Source organism: Camelus bactrianus, chromosome 16 (genome assembly GCF_048773025.1).
Source record: "Camelus bactrianus isolate YW-2024 breed Bactrian camel chromosome 16, ASM4877302v1, whole genome shotgun sequence".
In the NCBI taxonomy this organism is placed as follows: Eukaryota; Metazoa; Chordata; class Mammalia; order Artiodactyla; family Camelidae; genus Camelus; species Camelus bactrianus.
In genome coordinates, this window is record NC_133554.1 from 28,232,286 (window position 1) to 28,253,903 (window position 21,618).

At 41.4% G+C, this 21,618-nt stretch overlaps 1 protein-coding gene and 1 pseudogene across 5 annotated transcripts in view; both read left to right on the plus strand.

Moving 5' to 3' along the window:
• Positions 1–21,618, plus strand: part of CA10 (carbonic anhydrase 10) — a 531,376-nt gene that overhangs the window by 369,728 nt on the left and 140,030 nt on the right. The gene's annotated exons all lie outside the window — the stretch shown is intronic.
• LOC105069600 (UMP-CMP kinase-like) lies at positions 7,247–8,469 on the plus strand (annotated as a pseudogene).

Here is a 21,618-nt window from a genome sequence, read left to right on the forward strand (position 1 = left end):
AAGGTAGAAGTAAACCAAAAATTTTCCATGGTTTGACATCTCCAGAAATTTTTTATTGTTAGATTAGATCATAAAGCTGGAAGAGGGATACAGAAATCAAGATTTGGGGAGAAGAGGTGGTAACAAGGACATGAGGTCTCTAACCAAGGCCTGCAATACAGGAAGACGTGGAGGGGAGAAGCAGTAGGGAAAGCTGCCCAGTTTCACCTGCTATTTTGGAGCAGAGAAGGAAGGCTCAGTGAGGGGAGGCTCAGTCCCAGGAGGATGGAGGGCAGGGCTACTTCTGCTTCAGGAAACTTGGACAGAGCTCCCTAAACTCATCAGCTTCTCAGAGCCAAACCTTAAACTCACTCTCCTGAACAGCCTTTCAGATAGACTTTCTTAGTTTCCTACCAGTCCAGAGGTTTGAGGACTATTCATTTTCTGGTACAGTTTCAAGAGATGTCAGGGAAAGTAAGGGAGAAAACTGCTTGTATTGTGACAGGCTCATTCCCCCATTCAAACTAGGAGTAGCATGTTGCTCCTCTAACCAGGAGAGTGTCTGGCAGTGTGTGGCAGGGTCCTGAGCTGAAAGGCTGAGACTTACTGTCCGCTACTCTGCACTCGGTGTCAGTGAGATAGCTGTTTCATTGTTCCTGGTGAAGGAATAGGGCAGGTAAACATGGGAAGATGCAGCAGAACCTGGAAGCAGATGTAATTTGGATACCTGAAAGTAGGCAAAAGTTGCAGAACTGTGCATAGGCTGTTAGGTATCATGTCCTAATGGGCCTGGGATAGAGGTGGTCAGGTCCTTCCTCACCTCAGCTTCCAGTGTCATCTGCATGTTAACTGAAGGTGGGGACACTCTATGGATGCCTTAGTCATCTGCCCCTCAGACGGAATCCAGACTCAGCAACTCCTTCTCACTTTAGACTTAATCCTCAAATGCCCTTTGACTCATATAGGAAGCACTTCAGGTTTTTCAGATATCAGGTAGGAGCCCTCCCTCTAAGCAGAGCCTGTAGAGTACATTAGGCTGAGTCAAAAGGCACTGAACTGAGGAGGAACAGTTTTCCCAAGTGGAAAGCATCTTTCTTCTACAATGCCAGGGGTTGATTGTGCTAGGGATTTGTGAGGACCCCATGAGCTAAAATATGTAAAGCCCTTTTGAACAGTGCATGGCACCAAGTGAATATATAAGAGATCATAATTGTTATTACTTCCCTTGGCAAATGAGAAAAAGCCTCAAGGAGATTAAATAAGTTGCCCTACTGACGTGTGACAAAAAAACAGAACCAGGATTGAGACCAGGTGTGACTGATTCCAAATCTTCCCCTTCTAGAATGTTGTCCACCTGAGGGAAACTAATGAGAAGCATATTAGCAGACCTTCCAGTCCTGCCATTGTTGCAGAAAAATCTGTTACAGCTCAGTGTTATAGCTCAGTGTTACAGCTCATTTGTGACAGCAACCTGAATCTGGGCGAGAGACCAAGCAGCACTCAGAGAGTTGAAGAACTCAGGTTTATTCCGCCACCAGGGCCAGAGGAGTTAACACTCCAACCCCTGGACCCCGTCTGTACGGTTACACAGGCCTTTATAGGCTGCCAGTTTTACACTTTGCAACATCATATGCAAATAAAGTATAACAGAAGTTGACCAACCAGGAACAAGCTTTGTAGAAATAGACCAATCAGGAGTAACAGAAATAACCAATCAGGAGTGAGCTCCATGCAAATGAAGTACTACAAATGGACCAATTTGAAGTTAGGGAAGTGGACCAATCAGAAGTGAGAGTAATAACCAATCAGGAGTGAAGGAAATAACCAATCAGAAGTGAGCTCAGGGAACCAATAGCATTTTAGGGGCAAGTAAGCTGGTTCAGAGGCAAAAAGTGAGATAGAACCTCTGGGCCAGGGAACTGGATGATGCCAGCTCAAGAGTAGTGGCCCTGCTTGGGGGCCCTGCCAGTCTTTTTATTGGGCTTCCCGCCTCCTGGTAAGACCAGCCCTACACCCAAGCCCTGATAAAAGCATAGATAGGCATGGGCTGTAATAGTGCATTTTTCCAGTTGAAGTTCCAAAGCAGCTTCTGAATCCTTCTCAACATGGCATGCCAAGCAGCCACTTCCCATCATTTAGAATCCTGATGAAAAATGAAGCTATTTGCCATCTCTGAGTTGTGGTGCCCAACTATTAGGCATGCAGACCCTGTGGACCACACCTCGTAATTCTTCCCTGAATCTTCATCGATTGTGGTCTTCTGGGCTTGTTCTCTGAGCAGTGTCTCCAGTAGGGCTGAAATTAAGATTTCAGAATGACAGTCTCACAAGTTTTAAGTACAAGTACTGTTATGAGAATTATACATCTCCAACACCATGATCAAAGCTTCCTGGTGTCACTGAGTTAGATACCTTTCATAAAACTTGGGTTGTCTGTCACTAGAATGCCTTCTTCCTATCTTACTGTAATTTTTGTGAAGTTATACCCTAAATCTGGAGTCATTCAGAACAAAATGCCAAACTCAGGAGAACTATCATAATGTACACATGGTATCCATAATGCTTCTAACTGTTCTGTCTAGATTTTGTTTCTGAGAGAGATTGCTTCTCAGTACTACTTTTTCTTAATTGTTTTTCCCCACAAGAACATTCTGTTGTTCCTACAAGATTTCTATATAACAAACATAGAACTGAAGAGCTTGGTTTTTTCTTTTTCTTTTTTTTTTTTTTAACTCTCCTGCATGAAAATTAGAAAATACACTCATGCTGTTAAGAAAGTGCAGAAAAGCCTGACTATGATGAAGCTATTCTCCTATCTGTCCTGAATGAGACTGGTAAATTGCAAGAAGGAGAAAAGAATTCTTCCCAGTTCCCAAGAGGAACTGCAGATTTACTGACAATCGAAAGATGGATGGGTAGTGCTTTTTATTCATTCCATTGTCAGTCAGTCAACAGCTCTGACTGCGCATTACCCAAACAACTGAACAGGTGTGTGGTTTTTCACTCTCTACTCAGTGGAAGCTGCCACTGGGGGCCAGATGTCTCTTGTTACAACAAAGCACTCTCCTTCTATATCTCAGTCACATCCCATCATGGGGGAGAGAAAAGATGCCTGAAGGACTTCGAAGGCAGAAATTACCTCCAGTCCCTGAGGGAAAGGTAGGCTTATTCCGTGCCCAGGCAAGGAGACAAGCAATACTCTTGTCCAGGCAGTCCAGGGACTCCTAGAACAGAGGGAACGGCAGGGTGGATTGGACCTGCAAGGGTAGGTACCACCTCATCTGGTCATGACTGCTGAAGTTGATGGAGACTGGGAGTCAAGAACAGATACCCAAAAACCATTAATCTAGGAAAGGTGTGTGAGCATAAAATTTGAATCTAGAAGAAAGATCTGTCTTTTTGTTGAATATAGTTTCAGATGCTACTAACATTTCTTCAATGTGTACCATATTTCATTGAATTTCATTCGTTCTAAAACACATATTTTTCCACAATTTAACATCTTTGAAATTAAAATACAACTTATAATTGATTATCTGTCATAGTTTACTGGGCAGCAGTTTTTCTTTCTTGGTGATACATAAAATAGCAGTGCATCTTACAATCTACAGCATAACAGATTTCATGAAGTATGGTTAACATTGCTAAGTACTATGCTGGGTACCTTCATAGAAGTTATGTCATTTAGTTCATTTTTTTCTGGTAGAAGCTCTACTGAGATACCATACAACTTTCTCAATTAGAGTGTACAATTCAATGTTTTTTTGTATATTCACAGAGTTGTACTACATCACCACAACAATTTAGAACATTTTTATCATCCTATGAAGAAATCCTATACCCATTAGATGTCACTTCCATTTCACCCAGCCCATCCAGCTCTAGGCAACAACAAATCTGCTTTTGAGCCCTATAAATTTGCCTATTTGGGACATTTCTTATGAATGGAATTATATTATACGTGGTCCTTTGTGTTCTACTTCTTCATTTAGTGTGATATTTTCAAGGCTCACCCATGTTGTAGCATGTATACTAATTAATTATTTTTCATGGACAAGTTATTCCATTGTATGAGTAGACTACATTTTATTTATCCATTCATCAATTGATGGACATTTGGATTATTTCCATCCTTTGGCTCTTATGAATAATGATGCTATGAACATTTGTGTACAAGTTCTTGGCTGGACATATGTTTTTATTTCTCTTGGGCATATACCTAGAAGTGGAATTGCTAGGTCAAATGGTAATTTTATGTTTAACTTTTTGAGAAACTACCAGACTGTTTCCCAAAGTGACTGCACCAGTTTGCATTCCTACAGTGTATGAGGGTTCTAATTTCTCCATATCCTTGCTAACACTTGTAATTATCTGAAATTTTAGTGCTAGCCACCACAAGTAGGTGTGAAGTAACATCTCACTGAGGTTTTGATTTGCGTTTCCCTAGTAGCTAATAATGTTAAGCATCTTTTCATCATGCTTACTGGACATTTGTATATCTTCTTTGAAGAACATTCATTTCTTGGGACAAACTGTTATCAAGTCTTCACTATATTCTAGGTATGTGGGAGACATTGCATTGAAAGCACCAATTCTTCACCCCTCTCTGTATCCATACCCTTTGCAAACTAATTTGGTACTCAGTAATATCGATTTGGTAGTACCTTCTCATTTGAACTCAGAACTTAGCCACATGTCTTGCTTTGTCCAGTGAGATGTTAGGAGATCACACCCAAGCTAGCCTGCTGAAGGATGAGATATGTGGTGAAGGGCTGAGTTTCTTCATCATCCCAACCAGGACTCTTCTTGATCAGCCAATAGCCAGGCAATCCCCAGATAAATAAGTGAACCCAGCAAATTTGTCAGAGCTATCTAAAGACTTGCAGCTAACCACAGACACATAAACAAATTCAGCTCAGATCACCTGAACCCCTAAGACTCATGAGCTAAATAAATGTTTATTGTTATCTTCTACTGAGAGGTTGTGATTGTTTTGCAGCGTTATTATGGGACCAGAAATAATGCAAGACAGTATCTTAAGTACAGAGGATAGAAAAATGAAAGACAGAATTCCTGCCTTCAGGAGACGTTATTGAATTAGGTAAGGCAGAAAAATGCCAGACAGTAATAATATAGTTCAATCTGTGCCATGAAAGATATTTGGACACTCATTTGACCAGGTAGCCATCACCGCCCATTTTGTAGAAGTTTTGGGAGCTGAGTGACAAAGCCTCCTAACTATTCCCATCAATTTCTCCACTTTGTGCATTTGACTGGCTCCCTTGATGTTCAGTGCAGTGTATCCTGTACTTACATCATGTTCTTCCTGGAGCCATTCAAAATATTTGGCAATGTGCAGAGTTGGCATAAAATTTTAATTGTGAATCTTGGCCACTTAAATTATTGTACTAGCATAACTCTAATTAAAAGTTACTGTTTCATATTCCTCCCAAGTTCTGACCTGATGAAAGGTCTATTATCCTTTCAAGTCTGTCTTAAGCCTTTCTGACTTCTGTTGCCTTTTCCTGAGGCATTTTGGTTTGGCCAAAATACTTTTGTTTCACATTAGTGACAATGCAACTTTAAGCCAACATTTTTTTTTTTTCTTAAGCTGCATTAGCTTTTATGATCATGTCTTCTATGTTGACACTTTATCAAACATTTTCACTATGCTTAGCACAGCTAGATGTGCCAAAAACCAGTCTGTTAAGCTGGCTCTCTAAAATAGACTTTTCTCTCTCTCTTTCTCTCTCTTTTTTAAGTTCTAAGCCATCTCCTTCAAAACATTAGGCAAACAACTTATCATGGATATTATAAACCAGAAGTTTTAGCCACTTTAGGTATATAGATAGATGCCTTTGAGCATCTGATGAAAGCTATAATCCCCTTCTTAAAAACAAGCAAAAATACTGTTGTATACACACATTTTCAGAGGCTAATCTCTAAAGCCTCAGGGTCCCTCTAAAGCCTTTCAGTTCCTGGCCTAAGAGACTCATGTTGTAAAGAGAATTTTAGCTTCCAAAGGGAGGTCAGGTTAAATTAAACATTTTTTGATCATTGAATATAGCTACCTAGCCAAGTGAGCCAAGTGTGCATATATTGCGTTGTAAACATGAGAAAAATAGGAAGAAAGGTTTGGCCATTAATAAAGGACAGGGCAGCATACATTGTTGGAAGGAGAACAAAACACAAGGAGTCCCTGATTTGCTTCTAGGCCCATCTCTGTCAAGGCTTTGCCACTTCCCAAGGCCATTGCATCCTCTTCGGTAAGAATTATAGTTTAATTAGATCCTGTTTGTTTATTTTTGCTTTTATTTCTATTGCCTTTTTAGGCTGTCCTAGAAAAACATTTATATCAGAGAACATTTTGCCTATGTTCCCTTCTAAGAGGTTTATGGTGTCTTGTTTTATGTTTAATCCTTTAAGACATTTTGAGTTTATTTTTGTGTGTGGTGTCAGGGAGTGTTCAAACTTCATTGATTGGCATGCACCTGTCCAGCTTTCCCAACACCACCTGTTGAAGAGACAGTCTTTTCTCCATTGTGTATTCTTGCCTCCTTTGTCAAAGATTAATTAACCATAGGTGTGTGGGTTTACTTCTGGGCTCTCTATTCTGTTCCACTGATCCATGTCTGTTTTTGTGCCAATACCATGCTGTTTTGATTTCTGTAGCTTTGTAGTGTTGTCTGAAATCTGGAAGGATTATTCCTCCAGATTCATTCTTTTTCTTCAGTATTGCTTTGACAATTCTGAGTCCTTTGTGATTCAATATAAATTTTGGGATTATTTGTTCTAGGTCCGTGAAAAATGCCCTAGGTAATTTGATAGGGATCACATTAAATCTCTAGATTGCTTTGGGTAGTATGACTATTTTTAACAATATATGTGCACCCAACATTCATAGCAGCACTATTTACAATAGCCAAGACATGGAAGCAATCTAAATGTTCATCAACATCAACAGATGACTGGATAAACAAGTTGTGGTATACACACACACACATACATATACATACAATGGACTACCACTCAGCCATAAAAAGAATAAAGTGATGCTATTTACAGCAACATGGATGAACCTAGAGATTGTCATACTAAGCAAAGCATGCCAGAAAAGTAAAGAAAAATACCATATGATATCATTTATATGTGGAATCTTAAAAGAGGACACGAATGAACTTATTTATAAAACAGGGACAGACTCACAGACGTAGAACATGAACTAATGGTTACCTAATGGTTACCTAATGGTTACCAGGGGGTAAAGGGAGTGCAAAGGGTTTATTAAAATTTGCAGATACTGCCCTTCGGCTGCCGCACAGACACCTCTGCAGCCACCGCCGGCCACGGGGCCAAGGCAGGCGCCGGCTGGGCCCAGCCCCTTCTCCGCCCGCCCCCTTCTCTGCGCCCAGCCCTGCGCCAACGCCGGCCGAGTGCTGTCAGCTCCCTCGGCGGCGGCAGACCGAGCCTCGGTGCATGCTGAGCTCCTGCGGCCGCTGGCTGCTGCACGTCCTAGGCCTTAGCTTCCAGCTGCTGTCGCACCGGCCACTTTTTCTCTGCCCGCACCGCCTCATGAGGCCGCAGGTCGTATCGTCCTCGGCAATCCCAGCCCCGGCAAGGGGACCCGGTGCGCCCACATCCTTGAGAAATATGGCTACACACAACTTTCTGCAGGAGAACGTCTTCGTGATGAAAGGAAGAACCCGGATTCATAGTATGGCGAACTCATTGAAAAGTACATTAAAGATGGAAAGATTGTGCCAGTTGAGATAACCATCAGTTTGCTAAGGAAGGAAATGGCTCAGACAACAGCAGCCAATGCTCAGAAGAATAAATTCTTGATTGATTTCCAAGAACTCAAGACAACCTTCAAGGTTGGAACAAGACCGTGGATGGGAAGGCTGATGTATCTTTTGTTTTGTTTCTTGACTGTAAAGATAATGAGATCAGTATTGACCGATGTCTTGAGAGAGGAGAGAGTAGTGGTAGGAGTGACGACAACAGAGAGAGCTTGGAAAAGCGAATTCAAGCCTATCTTCAGTCAACAAAGCCAATTATTGACTTACATGAAGAAATGGGGAAAGTCAAGAAAATAGATGCTTCTAAATCTGCTGATGAAGTTTTTGATGAAGTTGTGAAGATTTTTGACAAGGCTAATTCTAAACCTGAAAGTATCCTTGAAATCATGCTTGAATCTTTCTTTGATAGCTGCTATCACAACCCCCTTTTTAAGACAATTTTAATCTTTCATAATTACATCTCAATTAGTGGCTGGAAAGTACATAGTAAGACAAATTAAATTTTTTATCTTCAGTTGTTTGTTTTTTTTTTTTTTTTCTTTTTGTTGCTGGAGTAGACAGTGAATTCGGTTCTAATTTCACCTTAGCTATGGTGCTCACAAAACGAAGAAGGGTATTATCTGGTTCTTTGTGTTTATTCAAAATGAATATCCCTCTTATGGTTTGTGCCTTCTGTAAGCAAAACTTTTTAGTATACCCTTTCAATAATTACAACGTTTGGATTAGGGATTCCCCATGTCTTCTTTCTCTTGGAGGTTTTAAATTTCCAGCCTGTTAAGTGAATTTGTGGACCAAATTCCAAAGGAACTTTTTGTGTAGTTAGTTCTTGCGCAGTGTGTTTGGTAAACAGACTCATAAAGTGAATTCCTAGAAGTGTTTCACTATTTATCAAATAACTGACCGTTTCCTATAGAAAAGGAAGACAGCTTAGGCTTTGTTTCACTACAACTTGTGCGAAGTTGTGTGACAGGACAGAGTCTTTGTTTCCAGGGATTGGGGTGGGGGCCTGGGGATTCAGACCCTGGCAGAATTGTCAGCTTTATTCTGACATAAATCTGAGGGTGTGAGGGGCAAGGCTCACATCTAAGGACATGGTCCTTATGCTCTATTATATAGTGTTATTAATGATTAAACTGTTCTTAATGAAATTCCTAGCAGTGGAACCTTGAAATGCATGTATTTAGGATTATGGTAAAATGAGTCAGTTAGCGATTTAGTAATACTTCAAAGTTGTTTTGTTTGTTTTCTAGACTAAGCATAGGGTTAGTATAAAGCAGAAAAAAATCTAATGGTTAAATTTCCCATTTGAATTTTATTTTCTTGAATACTTAAAAATCATTGCACTTTGGTCAGAAAAAATAATAAATTTATCTTATAAATGTTTTTTAAAAAAAGATTTGCAGATACTAAGTACTATATATAAAATAAACAACAAGGTCCTACTGTATAGCACAGGGAACTATATTCAATATCTTGTAGTAACCTATATAAAAAAAGAATATGAAAGGGAATATATGTGTGTACGTGTATGACTGAAACATTATGCTATACTCCAGAAATTAACACAACATTTTAAGTCGACTATACTTCAATTAAAAAAAAATTATAGTGGTGGAAGGAGGGTATTTGGACTGCAAGCAGTGGCTTCCAAATTCCAATCTATGGATGCATGCTGGGCTGGCTACATCCAAATCATTTGGAAAGCTTGTTCAAATAGTTTTGTTTTGTGTTGATTTGGTTTGGTTTTGGGTTTTATTTTGCTCTGCCTCTAGATATTTTGATTCACTAGGTCAGGAGGCGGGGCCCAGGAATCTGTGATTTCTAAAAGCTCCCTAGGTGGTTAGTATGGCCAGTAGGTATGATTAAGTGTAGGTGCCACTAGATTAAATGACCCTTGGGTCACCTCTAGCACCACAACTGCATGAGTCGGTAATCGTGTGTGTGTGTGTGTGTGTTATGAATTAGGACAGGGTAGAATTTGCAGCTTGAGCCTGGGGAGTCCACAGAAACATCATAACTTCACACAGTGTAGACAAATGCACAACCATTTTCATGATGTCTGCCCTCATTAGCTATTCCATGCCCAAATTGGCGGTGTCAGCCACCAACAGCTGGGACTGTCTGTGACGGGCCTGCCTGTCCCCTCAATGCTGGGGCTGTGCAGAGGCTCTCTGGGTCCATCTTCCACCTGATGGGCAGCTGTTCTGGCAGACACAGCTGGCAGATTGTCTGTGGGTAGAAACCTTATTGTACCTGGGATGCTTCTGGGGAAAAGAATTAAAACAATGTCTTTAAAGGTGAGGATAATGACTGAATAATTGTTAGCAAGGTCACCATCCTCATCTTTAAAGACACTTATTCTATGTTTTATGGAAAAAAGTGTCAATGTCCCTGACAGCTGTGGGAGTTGGCTCTGCAGTGACCTTCCCAGGCCTTGGTGGCATTAGGGAAAGCAGCAGTGCACTTGGCATGGATGCTAGAGGACTTGGCAACAAACAGAACTTTGGGGAGTTGGAGAGGAAGGGGACAGAATGACAGATGCTACACTGTAATTAGGAGATGGCTTCCCTGATTTGAAGTGCTCCTGGCAACCCAGCTATAGGTAGTGAAAAAGCCCAGAGCAGCACAGTTTTATGATGATTGTGAGTTGAGCTTTAATCTCAAGCTAGAGTTGTCTGGATTTCATGAATTTTACTTGAATTACCCAGGAAAGTTTAAAGCAGAGGGTAGCAGTCCTCAGCTAATCTGTTGACTTAATCTCCTTCCTAGCTCCTTTACTCCAAAGAATACAACAGGTTTCTCTGCTGGGGGTCCAAGCATGTCCCCAGACATGGCCCTTGAACCTACAGTTCCTGGGAGTGGCAGGAGCATGTTGGTCCTCTTTGAAGACTGGAGATCCGTAGACTCTGCATACTGAAGTAAAAATGGTATTGGGCCTGTAACAGAGGAGGTGAGCTAGACCCATTTTCATTCTAGGCCTCAGTGCCCTCCTCTGAAAAAGAACAGAACTGGAACAAGATGTCTGTGAGGTGCCCTTCATCTGTAACATCCAACTCCGTGTTAGTGGTCCAGGGACGGCCCTAGGAAGGAAGGTCAAGGACCAGGTTGTCAGTGATGGCAGGAAGAACCTGGATGAAAAATAGCATCTTTGGGCTCCAGTCCCACTGCTGCCATTACTAGAAACCTCTGTTCCTTTCCAAACTGCAGTTTCTCATTCCATAAAGTAAACTAAAACATCTAGATAAATTGCTCTGACTTCTAAGACTTTACCAAAAAAAAAAAAAACTTTTATTTTGAGAGCAATTTCAGGCTCACAGCAAAATTGAGAGGAAGATACAGAATTTCACATGTACCTTCTGCCCCTGCAAATACATAGCCTTATCACTGTTCCCACCAGAGTGGTATATTTGTTACAATTGATGAACTTATATTAACACATCATTATTACCCAAATCCATAGTTTACATTAAGTAGGGTTCATTCTTTGTGTCGTACATTCTGTGAGTTTGGACAGATGCATAGTGACATGTATCTGTCACTGTAATATCATAAAGTATTTTCACTACCCTATACATCCTCTGTGCTCTGCCTATGCGTCTCTCTCCTCTCCAGGCCACCCCTGGCAACCATGATCCCATTATTGTCTCCATAATTTTGCCTTTTTCAGACTCTCAAATAGTTGTAATCATACAGAATGTAGCCTTTTCAGATTGTTTTCTTTCTTGCAACTTCCTTATCCTATGATTTTCTTGTGCTTTGAATTCTCCCCCATTTCCACCTACCCTCCAAATCCATTTTTGAAAAGTAGGGGGTATTGTACACATTCAGAAGCGTTAGCATACGTGCTCACCTTTCTTTCTTACAACTGCCCAGCACAGTGCTGCCCTATGACCACCGCAAGTTGGGTAAAGGCCTTGAAGAGGTCACTTTGTACCTCCCTGGGGTCAGCCCTGAGCTCTGTCAGCACTGGTCCAATCCAGGAGCGACTATTTTTAGTTAGAGCACTCAGTTTCTTTACCTCCTGAAGGAAGCTGATTCCAAGAAACAGACCTACATCCAAAGGCACCTTTATGAGATGAGTGTAAAGCAAAACCTCAGTCATCGGCAAATCTCACAGCAGCTATGTTACTTGAATCTTCTGGTTGACTTTTCAATGGCTAAAAGTCTTGCCAAAATGTGTAATTCCATGTTCTCTTTTGCTAAGTGGAAAAAATCACTGAAAACAAAATCTTCATTAGATGGTTGTGGCTGCCCCAGGGCCTTGTCACATCATTCTAAATATTGGCTCTCATTGTTCCATCTTATGAATAAGATGATACCAGACAGAGCTCTGAATATGGATCAAACCCAGGAAAGTCCTCTGGAAGCTCATTTTTAGAAGTGTGGGAAAGGAGTTGCTGTATGCCCGACTCCCGGCTGGGTGCCCTGCGTCCACTGTGTCATCTCACCCACTCAGTTAAGCCTTGCACTGGCCTTTTACAGGAGATGAAACTGAGCAGCAGAAAAGTTAAAGCTTCTGGAAAGTCTGGCTCCGAATCCAGGCCCTTTCCAGATGCCATCCCACCTGATATGTCCTTTGTGGACATATTCTTTGTGGTTTGTCTCATTCTCCCAAAGCAGAACTAGCAGCCTGGTTCTGATAAACTGAGAGTCCTGGGTAATTCTTCTCTAGTTAACTGCAATTTCACTCCAAACCCTACTTAAAGTGAGCATTTTTAGATATTTTTTAAAATTTTCAAGTATCTTGCCTTATATTTGTGGAAATATCCTTGATTTTACTGTAATCAATTCATTTCCTGGGTTGCACTCTCTACTTTTTTCTTTCCCTACATTCCTCCCCTACTTTTCACTCTATTATAAATGTCTTATAATATGTTATAAATTCCTTATATTGAAACTCTGACTATCTCTATTTCAGAGTTTTCACAAAGGTCCTAAATCAATATTTGTTGGAAGATTGGGGAAATTTATAACACTGTACATTACATTTAGCATATATATTATACATGATACTTGCTTGGTTTTATTTGTTGGTATCAATTTTTAAAGATCATACAATTGAATTTAAATTGTATATAAAAAAGAGCCCTGCCTTAGTAAGAGAGGCTTAGAGCCCAATACATAGAAATTAAATTAAAATTAATACTATAACATAATGGATGACACTTGCTGACCCAGGGGTAAATGACCTGGTCTCTACCGCCACCTCTACCACCAATTAGCTATATGAACTTGAGCCAAGCATGTAGCCTTTCTGACCTCAGTTTTCTGCTGTTGAAACAGAGACGGTCCATCCAGCAGCTGGTCTTCTAGCTCTTCCACGGTGTCTACACGAGCCAGTGCCCAGGCAGCATAATGCCATTTACACATTCATCTTGGTTAACAGTGGAACCAGAAAAAAACTAAAAATATCCCTTTCCCTTTTGTGATACTCAAGAAATTCAAGGTGACTGGTGTAATTAACTTCTCTCCTTGGGCCTTGCAAGACCTGGCAAAAACCCTGGCAGAAAAGCAGTTGTTTTAGTTTGCAAATACCTGTACTGCCTAGTTCAATTCAGCTCTCTCCCAAACAACTACCCAGCAGCTGTTGACTTTGCAGAGGTGGGTCCCACAGTCACTGTTTACAGTTTGATGCATTGTGTTCAAAGAGAAAAGGACTCTGAAAAGCGAATTCCCATCAGATTGCATCAGCCATCCAGAACCCGGCATTCCAGGGCAGATGGAGGCCCAGCAGGTAGATAAATGGTAACCCTACCCTGAATGAACACTTGACAAAGAAAGGTCGGAAATGAGGTGGTAAGGAAAGAAAGTACAAGGAACACCAAACATCTGTCTAAAAGATGCAAGGAGGAAAGAAATTGTCCTTCCTCCACAGATACCATGTGGGTCTGTGTACCAATTTACCAATCAGCAGCTGTTTGGCGTTTCCACTGTCCTTTGTACAAGGGACAAGTTTATTACCAAGCTACAACAAATTTTTCTAGCCCAACCTCTAGTCAAAAACTGTTTTTTTTTTAAACACTTTTTATTGAGTTATAGTCATTTTACAATGTTGCATCAAATTCCAGTGTAGAGCACATTTTTTAGTTATACATGAACATACATATATTCATTGTCACGGTTTTTTTTCTCTGTGAGCTATCACAAGATCTTGTATATATTTCCCTGTGCTATACAATATAATCTTGTTTATCTATTTTCTTTATGTCTTAGCCAATAGTTTTAACACAGGGCAAAACCTGATTTCTGTGGGGTACCTGGCCTCCCAGGGAATATGGTTATAAATCTGCACCAAATTTAAGATTATCCACAATATGGCTTCAATTATGGTTCAGTTTTGGTACATTCTGTAGTCTTTCCTCATTTTTCAACCAGCAGTGTCTTCTAGACCTTAATATATGTTTTTTGCATGTGACTAACCAAGGGGGGCAGGCAAGTAATCTTAGACCCACTATCATCACATGAAAGTGCAAACACATAGTTTCCATAAGAAGCATCTTGGTTTTTGCTTCTCTGAATATTTCCCCAAAATGGCCACTGATCCAAAGGAATTTGTCAGAAGATCTGGACTGCATAAGATGTTCATGGCCCAGAATTCTCTCTGCCCTCCTCTCTACCCCAAGTTTACTTTAAACCATAAAGTATCATTTCCTATTCCTTAACTCAGGTGGACTCAGATGTAAGGCATGATGTGTCCTCAGTAACATGGACCGTGGAGAAAGGTCGGCAGATGGAGCAGCATAAGATAGGAATAAAGTTCTCTCCATGGACCTCACTAAGAACAACAAAACTCTTGGAAGAAAAGTATTTTCTTGAAGGTCTGCTTTCTCTCTGTTGCTTTTTCCATTAACTATGGGCGACTTCAGGCAAGGTGCTGGAACCACTGAATCTCTGCTTCCTCCCTACAAAGCAGTGTTGATAACACATACAGTATAGTGTTGTTTGAGTATTAAAATCAATGAAGTAGTTGAGATTATGTTTAAGCTACAAATAGCCGCATAAACATAGGATATTTTTATTGCTGTAACAGTAGCATTTGGGCAAGATATTGATCATCCCTAAAGTTCACTCACATATGATTTATGGCTCCTATCTGCATAATACAGCCCAGACTCTCCATCGGATCTGTTTGTTCTGATGCTCATTTTCCTATTTTTTTTTCCTCTTTTCCAGATGCATAGAAACATAATTAATAGCTACCAGTCAATTTGCTTTTGATTTAAACATAATGAACACAATGCTGTGATGATGGCTTTGCACATATCCAGCAACTGAGGCTGAGCTGCTACACTGAGCTTCATTCAGTAATTCAGTCTTTGCTTCCTATTTAGATGAATTGGCTTCTCATAATGTAGTTACTCTGACAAACATATGCTGCCACCCATCTTCCATTGCTCAAGCACTTTGAAGCTGTTAAATGAGATTTGATTATGTTTAGCCATGATCGCATACCCTCTATCTGTTACTGGGTTTATCAGGTCGCGGTTCAACAGTTACTAAGTCTCCCTTATGTGCAAAGCATTAGGAGGGAGCTGGCAAAGTAGAAGAACAGGCTTCCAACCAACCACACAGAACAGGGCTCTATTTCTAGCCTCACTGTTTTCAGTCCTTGTTACTTGGAGCAAGTTGCTTAACCTCCCTGGGCTTGTTTTCTCTTTGGTAACATTGGAGAAATAATCTCTCTCAGGTGAGAACTACCCATAATATCTATAAAAGCATCTGGGATAATACTTAAAATAGGAATAGGTACAATGGAGTACTCTTCCACTTACTTACCTTTCCATTTCTCTCCCGTACACACCATGCATGATGTTTCTCTGTGTAGAGATGAATACGTGTTTTCAAAAATTTACCATCTAGCGGAAGAGAGAGAAATATGAGCAAGTAATTTCCACGCAAAGCAGAACTAAATACGTTCTAAAATAGAGGCTCAAACGAAGTTCCATAGCATCACAGAGGATGTGCATTAATATCCCAAATGGAAAGGCTGAAGTGTCTTCAAAGGCTAGCAGGAACCCAATCAGTGGAAAAGAGAGAAAATTCACATAGGTGGTTAACCCAGAAGAGCTGATTCTGCCATAGTGCCATGAAGAATTCATTTGGGTCTGGTCTTCTGAGTCGGTGACACCACGGTGATGAAAATTCTCAGACATAGGACTCCCATCTCCTTATGGGCCATGGATTTAGGTTCTTGATCACAGACAGTTCCCTGAACGTGAGCCAGAAAGAGTGGGATTGGATCAGGCAATCCCAAAAGTCATGCCAATAGCCCCCTGGTGTAGTCAGTGAGGAGGTCTAGCACACACAAGACAGGGAGCTAAGAATCCAATGGGGTGTTGTATTTAACAAACATTAGTTGAACACCTACTGTGTGTCAAGCCCTGTACATGTCAATCAAATAAATACATGGAAGAGATATTAATTGTACCTTTGTATATGAAGACGGAAATATGAGGAATCATGGTAATATTGTCATTTTATCACATGAATTAGTTTTGAATAGAAATTCAAAATGGCAAACTCTTCTACTAGCAACATTAGGCTCGTACAGTAGACAAATCATGAATGGAGGACATAGAGTTTAGTCTTCCTCTACTATTTACTAGGTATGTGACAACTATGCTCCTGCTGTTACAGTGTACTGAGAGAAACTGTATTCTAAGTACTTACATAATTTCACTTATTCTTCCTAAAGCTCTTTGAGGCATGTATCTTTGTATTCACTTTCCAAATATAGAAACTGAATCTGTAAGAAGTCGAGTAATTTGCCCAAAAATACACATCACGTAGCTGAGAGAGCCTGGACTTAAACCTCACTTTGTTTCACTCCAAAGCTTGTCCTCTTGACTGATACATTATGCTGCTTCCATGCAAGTTGGATAACTTTCCTTGCCCCCAAAGTGAAGATTATGTATACAAAAGTGGTGATGTGTTGGAAAACAGTATAAAGATGGTTATTATTCCAAGTGGCATTTAGTACATTGTTAACAGATGTTAATATGACTAGGCTGCAAAGGTTGTAGAGCCTTTAAATCAATCCACCTGCTCATCTAACCTTTTCATGGTAACAGAATGAATTTGAGATCAAGTTTATCTGACCACACATGGCAACACATATTCGTTAAGCCCACTATGTTCCCAGAGTGCAGGTAGACAGAGTCCCTGTCCTCAAGTTCCTCTCAACCTAGAGGGGAAGTGGGGAAGACACATTTGCAAACAAGTAAACTGCAATCCATTTTTGGTAAATTGAGGAAGAGAATTGTGTTCAAAGCAGAGAAGTAGCAGAGGAGAGAGAATGCTCACTTGAGGCTAGAGGACTCACCAGTCCTCATCCTTCAGAGAGCCATCTCCCAGATACCACCCAAGGCTAAGAACTAGAGACATTTGCTGGGATTCACAGGTAGAAGGTGAGTTTCATTTACTATTCTAGGCATTTTAAATGGAAAATGACAAGAGAGACTCTGTGTGTGGGTGTAAAGACCACCTGTGTTTGAGTGCCCAGCAATGCAGGCTTAAGGAACCATTGCAAGCTGCAGGTCAGGGTAGGCTTCCCCCAAGGAAATTTAGCCAGGTAGAAGGGGGCTAGGGGACGGGCAAAACTGGGCAGAGCAGCTGGTTTCCAAGCAGAGGAAATACCGTGTGCACACACTCAGAGGCAGAGGGTTGCAAGCTCAGGGAGCTGTAAACCAGTGTGCTGGAATGATTCGTGCAAGGACAGGATCTGAGGGGAATTTATATACTAGGCTTGTCTGCGGCACATCAAAGAAGCTAATGGCGAATGTACTGAACCTGTTCCTTTAAGCTGTGGCTTGTAATCTGATAGCAAAAAGTGGATCACAAATGGTTACACATAAATACAGCAGTGTAGCGTTACCATAAGGTTAATGTCATTTATTAGAAAACTAATTGAGAGCTAAATTGTATGACAAGTACTGTAAGTGCCAGTATTTCAGAGGAAAGGGGAAAAGAATGGGGAGAACTAGATTTATTCAGTTGTTATTCATTTATATATATTTTTAACTTTTTTTATTGAGTTATAGTCATTTTACAATGTTGTGTCAAATTCCAGTGTAGAGCACAATTTTTCAGTTATACATGAACATACATATATTCATTGTCACATTCTTTTATGCTGTGAGCTACCACAAGATCTTGTATATATTTCCCTGTGCTATAAAGTATAATCTTGTTCATCTATTCTGCATATGCCTGTCAGTACCTACAAATTTTGAATTCCCAGTCTGTCCCTCCCACCCCCCTCCCCCTTGGCAACCACAAGTTTGTATTCTATGTCTATGAGTCTATGAGTCTATGAGTCTCCATTTTGTATTTATGTTTTTTTTTTTTTAGATTCCTCATATGAGCGATCTCATGTGGTATTTTTCTTTCTCTTTCTGCTTTATGTCACTTAGAATGACGTTCTCCAGGGACATCCATGTTGCTGCAAATGACATTATGTTGTCATTTTTATGGCTGAATAGTATTCCATTGTATATATTCTGTCTAGGTAGGTTTTTTTATCCCAATTTTTCAGAGGGGAAAACTGAGGCTCAGGGAGGTAAAGTAAGTTGCCCAGAATCACACAGATAACTAGTGGTGGAGCCAGGACTGAACCCGGGTCTATTCATTTTTTATTAAGCCCCTCCAGAGTGGTCAGGGCAAAGCTTCCAGGAAGAAGAGAAGTGGGGATCCCTGGAAATTTTTCACAGGATATTTTGACAAGAGCCTTTTTAAACCAACACATTTTAAATGAAAACCTCCCTGATTTCCAGAACCATACGTGTTCCTCTTACCCCTTCCAGGACCCCAGCACTGCAGAGTCCTTCTGCTTGGGGGCTGGCTGGATTGGGGTGCTGCTTCCTGGCTGAGAAGGTAACATCACCCCCAACCCCAGCATTCATACAGCCTGGATTTTCCAGCCCCTGGGGGTCAGGCCAACTCATCCAAGATGTTATTCCAAAGTCTGCATTTGGCATCTGATCCTGAGCAACTGAAGCTGTCCAGTTTGCTTCCCTGCCTAAAAAATGGGAAAGATAATATTCAACCCACTGGGCAAGGCCAGGGGCAAGGGGAGAGAAGTGACATTGTTTACACAGTGCTGTCAGCCTGGCGAAGCTAGTCTGTCCTTGCACCACTGCCCCCGGAAACCAGCCTCCCAGGCAGGTGTGTCCTGTAGAACCTTCCCCTGCTCTCTCAAGGAACCTTCCCCTCTCAAGGAACTCAGGCTCTTAAGACAAGGATCCAGGCTAGCTTCCCAGCCTTGCTCAGACACAGCTCAGAGAACCACTGTGCTGTCAGCTCAGGGCCCCCTCCCACACTGACTCCATCTGTGCATCTTTGGAGAACATCATCCCCCAGCACAAGCTGTCCTCTCCCCTGTTTGCAAGCAGGAAAGGACACCTCTGGACATTCTCAGTTATCCCAGCAAGGGGGCTCATTCCCAAACATAACAGGGCTTTTCTTCATTCCATTGACTTCTCTTTTCTTCTCTCTTCTTTCTTTCTTTTCAGTCCTTCTCTCATTTTCCTCTCATCTTCTTAACTGCCTCAGGATGGTCAGTGGAACAGCATTGAAACAGAAAGGAAGAGGGCAGGGCACAGCCATTCAAGGAATGACCCAGCAGTTAACACAAAAATGGTGGAAGATTCAACCCTGGTCCCAAGGCTAACCACAAAAGGTCAAAGAGTGGAAAATGGGCAACTTCTTGGGAATCCTAGCCTCTTCCCCAGGGTAGCTAGACTGGTCTTTCACTTATTAGCATATGAAGCCACCAAGCCCATAAAAACTGGCAGCACATTGCCTTGTGGCCTCCTTTTTGCTCCCTCCTCTTCAGAGACAGCCCATGAGCTGTCTGCGGAGTGTGTATTAATCTGAGCATCCAACCCCCACACCTCATGGCCTTCCTCTTGAAACAGCCTACACTCTATGCAGTATGTATCTGTCTAAATAAACCAACCTTTACTCAACTGTGGCTCACTCTTGAATTCTTTCCTGCATGAAGCCAAGGACCCACACTTGGCAGGGCACATCCCAGGGGCTCAGCTGAGACCTGGGAAACAGCCCTTCTCATGCCCAATACCCGTTTTTTTCCTGCATCATCTCTCTGGTGCCCAACATGGGGCTTGAACCCATGACCCTGAGATTAAGAGTCTCATGCTCTCCCTACTGAGCCTTGGGACTGTCATGGTGCCTATGGGCATGTTATTCACCATGCTAATATGTTACAGTGAGCATATAATGAAGCTCAAAGTCTACTAGAAGTCAAATGTCCCACCATCTTGAGCCTCAAGGCCTCCTGGGGGTTGAATCTTCCACCATTTTGGTGTTAATTGCTGTGTCATTTCTTGGATGACTGTGCCCTGCCCCTTTCTTCCCTGCCTCAGCATGAACTGGATAGAATTCAATAACCCTTACAGTGAATTTCAGCTTCACTGTTAATCATCTGTTAGATCTTGCAAAAGTGAATTAACCTTGCTGAATCTGTTTTTCTATCTGTACAATGGAGATAATAATAGTTTGTATATTTTTTTGTGAAGACTAAATGGGATGTGCCTGGTGGGTAGTGTATGAGACAACACAGGTATAAAGCATTTCCATCATCCTGGAAAGTTCCTTTTTGCTCCTTCCATCTAGCACTCCCCAAGAGGTAACCATTTTTCTGAACTCTATTATCGTAGACCAAGGTTTCTTCACCTCGGCACCACTACATTTGGGACCAATTAATTCTTTGTTGCAGGGGCTGTCCTGTACACTATAGGGCATTTAACAGTGTCCCCGGGCTCTGCCCACTAGATGCCAGTAGCGAACCACCCCCCACACACACACCAGTTGTGACAACCAAAAATGTCTCCAGACGTTGCCAAATGTTCCCCTGGTTGAGAACAACTGCTCTAAATTAGTGTTACCTGTCCTGAAACTTCTTATAAATGGAATCATTACAGTAACAAAAAAGACTAAATGTAAAAAATACCCAAGTTTTTACCTAGCTGATAATAGGGACCAATTAATTAATTCATTAAGCAATCAAAATACTTATTGATTGAGTATGCAGTGTGTTCAAGGCACTGTTCTACATTTCAGGGATATGGAAGTGAGCAAAGTAAACACTAACTTTGATGCTTCTCTAATGGGTCACTTTAATAAGTATTTATTTTCAATTATGATCCTGCTTTGGGGACATCTACCTACTTATCAACACCCTGAAATATGGGAAGGAAGGAAGGCAGGAAATAAAAGTTTCCCATGAGCCAATGAAACAGCCCTGGGAAAAGAGGTTAATATTATAGAAAGCAGTTGACTGGGAGATTGTCAATAAAATTGCTTGTTCCAAACTGTGTCACTCAGGATTTGGTTGCAAGCAATAGAAACAACTCTGGTTGTCTTAAGCAAAAAGATTTGTTGGAAGAATATTAATGGGAGGCTAGAGGAGCAGACTTGGAACAGAGGATGCCAAGCATTGAAACAACCTACTTTGGTCAGAAGGCCATCAAAGACTCTGAGCTGTCACTGCTGCCATCACTGTTCCACCATCGCTGGGGCAGCTTACCTCCACCAAGTCACCATTTGCTACCGTGGTATGCAGTGTTCTACCCCCTGTCTGTACCAGGGAATACTGCAAGGATCAGAGCCCCAGACTTCTGAAGTGGGAGACAGGCACTGGGAATCGCTCCCCTGTAAAGACCATACACACTGGAGAAGAGGGAGATTCCCTCTTAGGGGGCTTGGATTTTGGACAATCAGAAAATTGTCCCATGTCCATCATGTATCCTGTTTCCATGGAAAATGGAGAGATGAAGACAGCAAGCGTGGCCTTTTCTTTTCAGGAAAGAATGGATCAGTGC